General features: G+C 39.9%; 1 long non-coding RNA gene across 2 annotated transcripts; it reads left to right on the top strand.

Moving 5' to 3' along the window:
* The first annotated feature begins 1,712 nt into the window (after positions 1–1,712).
* On the top strand, positions 1,713–5,399 carry LOC100603719. Of its 2 annotated transcripts, none has more exons than XR_004026415.1 (2): positions 1,713–1,865; positions 4,071–5,399. It is a non-coding gene; the product is annotated as an uncharacterized LOC100603719 (long non-coding RNA). The 2 variants fall into 2 exon arrangements; XR_122740.4 differs by having other exon boundaries at positions 3,226–5,399.

The raw sequence follows: 5,399 nt of genomic DNA, 5'->3' as shown, positions 1-5,399 counted from the left end.
TAAAAATGAATAAAGTTTTATTTATTCATTTTTAACATGGGTGAATCTTTAAAACATGCTAAATGAAAGAAGCCAGACACAAAAGACCACATATTGTATGATTCCATTGATATAACATGTCTAGAATAGGCAAATACTTCCCAGCCACTGGCAACCACTAATCTACTGTCTGTCTGTCTGTCTCTCTCTATGAATTTCCTTGAATGTTTGGTAGAATTCATCACTTAAGCAATCTGAGGCTGGAGTTTTCTTTGTGGGAATGTTTCTAATTATGAATTCAATTTCTTTAGCAGATATAAAAGTATATCAATTTTTTATTTTTTCTTATGATAATTTTAATACATTGTATTTTTCAATGAATTTATCCATTTCTTCTAAATTTTTTTTTTTTATTTTTTTGAGACAGAGTCTCGCTCTGTCGCTCAGGCTGGAGTGCAGTGATGCGATCTTCGCTCACTGCAAGCTCTGCCTCCTGGGTTCACGCCATTCTCCTGCCTCAGCCTCCAGAGTAGCTGGGACTACAGGGGCCCGCCACCATGCCTGGTTAATTTTTTGTATTTTTAGTAGAGACAGGGTTTCACCATGTTAGCCAGGATGGTCCTGATCTCCTGACCTTGTGATCCACCCGCCTTGGCTTTCCAAAGTGCTGGGATTACAGGTGTGAGCCACCGTGCCCGGCCATTTCATCTAAATTTTTAAATTATTGGCATAAAGCTGTTCACAATATCCTTTTGCTGTATCATTAAAGTCTTGGGGATCTGTAGTGATGTCTCCTGGCATGGCTAATTTATGTTTTCTCATTCTTTTTCTTGATCCAGCCTGCTAAGTATTTATCAGTTTTATTAATCTTAATGTGTGGCTTTTAAATTTTCTCTATACATTTGCTTTTGATTTTATTCATTTCTTCCATTATCTTTATTATTTCCTTTAGTTTTCCTTCTCCTTTTTCTAAATATGCTGCTTTTTCTTTAGCATCTTGAGATTAAAGCATAGATCATTCATTTTCTACCTTTTTTCTTTTCTAACATATTCATTTAGAGTTGTAAATTTTCTTCTAAGAGCTGTGCTAACTGCATCCCACAAATTTTGTATGTTATGTTTTTATTTCCATGAATTTATAATTTATGTTGTGATTTCTTCTTTGACATATTGAATTATCTAAAAGAATGTGGATTATTTCCAAGGGTTTGGGATATTTCCTATTTTTTTGTTATTAGTTTCTAGTTTAATTTCAATGTAGTCAAAAAACGTATTTTATTATTTTAATCATTTGAAATTTGTTGAGATTTATTTATAGCTAGGCATATGGTCTATTTTGGAAAATGTTCCATGTGCACTTTAAAAGAGCACATATTATGCAATTGGTAGGCGTGTGTTCTATATATTGTCCATTGGGTGAAGCTGGATAACTGTATGCTTCAAATCTTCTATAGTGATCTTTTATTCAAAATGTGCTGCTTATAAACAGCATATAGTTGAGATTTTGAAAATCCAATCTGACCCTCGTCCCTTTGGGCTGTTAATAGCCCTAGCTCATCACATTCTTCCTTCTGGTTCTTCTGCAGCCCACCCACACCTTTAAAAATAGTCTCCTTGAAATTAAATCTTCCTCAAATTGTCCTAAATTAAGTGCACCATGTGTTTCAAATTGCAGCCTCAACTGGCTCACTGCCTTCTTTATCCCAGCCTCCATTGCAGTGAGGTTGGGGGCCATATGACTAGTGCTGACCAATGGACTGTGAACAGAAATGACAGCATCACTCCCATGGAGACTCTTCCATCTCTGTCTTCCCTGTTGTGACAATCTCAGAGGCTACGTTCTTTCAATGGCTGGGCTACAAGATGGTGAAAGGCTGCCCAGCCTGGTAAGTACTTACTTTGTGTGTGTAAGAAGGAAACACTGCAAGGGTTGGAGCACTGAGATTCCGGGGTGAATTTGGTATTTCTGAATAGCCAATTTTGCCTTGACTTGGGATCATACCATATGTCTACTTTGGTACCATAAGTATAGCTGTTGATGGATGTTTGCCCTGTTTTGCTTTTTTTGCTCCTTTCCTTCCTTCCTTGGTTCTTTCCTTCATTCTTTTCTTTCTTTTCTCTATATTTCTTTGCTTTCTCTCTCTTCCTCTATTTCTTTCTCTATTTTTCTTTCTCAGTTTAGTTCTCCTGTGTTCCTGTTGATTCCAAGCCCTACAATTTTCTTCCAATGAATTCTTTTTCTGCTTTATCCAGACAGCCAGAGTGGGTTTCTATTGCTGTCAGCTAAGAAACCCAAATGGTATACTATTTTCCGCTTAACATTATGTCATAGACTTATTTCCATGCCATTAAGTATTATTCCAAATATTATTTTAATGGCTGCACAATATTTCATCATATTTATGTATCATAATTTATTTAACCATGCCCATGTGTTTTAGTAAATTATAAACTTCTATTAAATACTTATAATGAATATTATCATATTTACATTTTTGGCTTCAATCCTGGACAGCACCTTAGGATATCTTCGGAGTGAAATTACCAGCTGAATAGTGTGAACATTTTAAAATCTCTTGTGGCATAAAGTTAATTTTTTTCCTAGAAATTTTATACCAACTTGTATTTTCACATGTGAGATGAATAGGAATACTCAATTTTACTCCACTCAATGAGATTGAATGCTATAATTACATTTAAACATTCTTTGATAAGCTATAGGAGAAAATCTCATTGATGTTTTAATGGGCATTTCTTTGATGACCAATGAAGCTGAATATTTTACAATATTTTATTACATATTTTTATTTCATCTTTTGGGCATTTCTCATTCACTATTTTTCTATTGGAATGTTCATTTTTATTGATTTGCAATTACTTTTTACATATTAGAGGTATTAATCTTTTGTCATATTTCTTGCAACCATTTTATTCTTGTTTATAGTTTCCCAATAAAATAAACTAAATAATTTTTAAAACAAGGAGATTTAAATTTTATGTATTAAATTCTACCTTAATCTTTGTTATTTTTTCTACTGCTTTTAGGTTTAAAATGTTTTCATGTACCCCCAAGATCAAACATTTGTTTGCTTTTTAATGATTTCCCTGTCTTACATTTAATTCTTTAAATCCTCTGGAATTTATATTAATGTATGGTGTGAAGGAAAGAGCTAATTTTATTTCCTTCCAAATAGCTAACCAAATGTCCTGGCATCATTTATTGAATAATCCATTTCTTCCCTACAGGTTTGCAATGCCACCTCAGTAAGCTGAGATGTGGTAATCGCCATGGCAACGGGGCTGCATTAAAAGCATTGTGCGCACAAAGTGAAAGGCTGCTGCCTGGCAGAGTTCAGTCTGGTCTCACTGCACCACTTCCCTAATTAAGATGCACCTTTTGGTTTTGTCTTTTGAAAAAAAAAATGCTCCCTTTATAGCCACGAGGCAGAAGAAAAATTAAGGCCAAGATCCTTTCATGCCCAATATGAGCCTGCCCGGTGGTTGGAGCATGGGGGATCATGGGCAGCAAGTGAGAAAGTGCACAGTGATTTGCCGCTGTTACATCCTGAGAAACTGGAGGGCTGTCATCAAAGCCCTTGAATAGCTGGAGAGTGGGTGTGGGATGGTTATGTTTGAAAATGCAGCTCTGATGTAAAACAAAGCAAAGAGTGCACTGTTTTCCCAGCAAGAGCCTAGCTGGAGACCCTAAGCCTAAGGTAGAAGCTTCTGCCATCAACAGGCCGCAAAACCCATACTGCCTGCTTTATGAGGCTTCTGACCTTGGTCCCCTGGAATCCTCCCTCCTTATCAAGTATCTGTGTCTAGGCCTAGGGGAGACCAGACCAAGTTCTGTCCTTGTCTGCCTACAAGGACAAGGCATTCTACTGCCGTAGACCACTTGTTTATCTGCCCCTAAGATTTGTATGTTAAAGCCTGAAACCCCAATGTGATGATATTTGGAGGTGGGGCCTTTGAAAGGTGATTAGGTTTATATGAGTTCATGAGGGTGGGGCCCTCATAATGGTGTTAATGTCCTTATAAGAAGAGACACAACAGAGCTTGCTTCCTCTCTCTTTCCCCACCATGTGAAGACACAGCAAGAAGGCAGCCATCTGCAAACCAGAAAGAGAGCCCTCACCAGGAACCGGATCTGCTGGCACCTTGATCTTGGACTTCCCAGCCTTTAGAGCTGTGAGAAATGTCACCCCCAGGTCAATGGGATATTTGTTATAGCACCAGGTACTGCCTGAGAACTCTACCTTTAGGGAGCCTGCATGCTGGGTCCCTGGGGAGACAATGAAGGTGCTTGACACCCAGTTTGAATATTGGGTCACTACAAAGCTGACTGCTGCTGAAGGACAGCCAGTGAGAGGTCATGGCAAGCCATCAGAAGAAGCAGAAGTCACGAGCAGGCTGAAGCTATGAGGCCAAGACAAAATGACACATTGCCACAAGAAGAGGGACAAACAGGCAACAGGCAGAGCCCACGGGAATCAGTAATCTTCTGCTGCCACTGAGGCCTGGGGACTAACTCAGATCCAGTACTACTCTCTTGGGGCCTGTTCTGACTCCAGCTCCTGTCCTTGGGGTCCCCTGAGATCCCTGTAGCCTTGTAATAAGCCCACATTATCATATTTCCCTTGCTGGCTCCACCCTAGAGCATTTCCAACAATTTCCAGTGCTTTTCCCCTTCTCACACCACTGGGCCTTTGCACGTGCTAGTGCCTCCCCAACTTGCCCTGCCTTCTCCTTCACCCAGACAACTCCTACTAAATCTCTCAGACTCCTCAGCTGTGTCCCTTCCTAGGGGAGGACTCTCCTCCCTCCAGTGAGCCCGGTGGTCCTCCCTGGGATCCCATGCTCCTTGTCTTCCCTGCCGTCCTTACTGCTGTCCTTGTTCTCTACTCAGAAGGAGGCAGAGGCTGGCCTGCCCCCACTCCCCTGTAGACTGACCAGATGAATTGACCTGGGCTGGGCAGGGCAGGCATGTTTCACCAATTGTCTGGGCACCCCATGACTCAGTCAAGTTGACACATAAAGTTCACTGCTCCAGGGCCCCTTTATTGTATTTGTCTATGAATAAAAAACAGCATCAACTCCAGGTATCTGAGGGTTCTGGAGGCAGGTTCTGTGATCCCTTTTTACAGATGAGGATGCGGAGGCCCGGCTGTCACTCACCCAGATCACACTTTCATCTGCTGATGGAAGGAGTATTTGATGGGATGTGTGAGCCCGGCCATCTCCCTCGGGACACATTCAGCTCATTAAATTTGCCAGCCCCTGCCTGAAAAAGTATTTAATTTGCCTTTTACAATGCACTGATTTTAAGTTAATTAACTGGCAATTGAAAGTTATAGGTGGCATTAGAATTTATTAATAACATTGGAAATAAATCTCCCTGGAATTCAATTAATTGAAAA

Source organism: Nomascus leucogenys, chromosome 17, assembly GCF_006542625.1.
Source record: "Nomascus leucogenys isolate Asia chromosome 17, Asia_NLE_v1, whole genome shotgun sequence".
In the NCBI taxonomy this organism is placed as follows: Eukaryota; Metazoa; Chordata; class Mammalia; order Primates; family Hylobatidae; genus Nomascus; species Nomascus leucogenys.
Note: the sequence above shows the minus strand (reverse complement) of the source record. Positions and strands in the feature narration are given on the sequence as shown.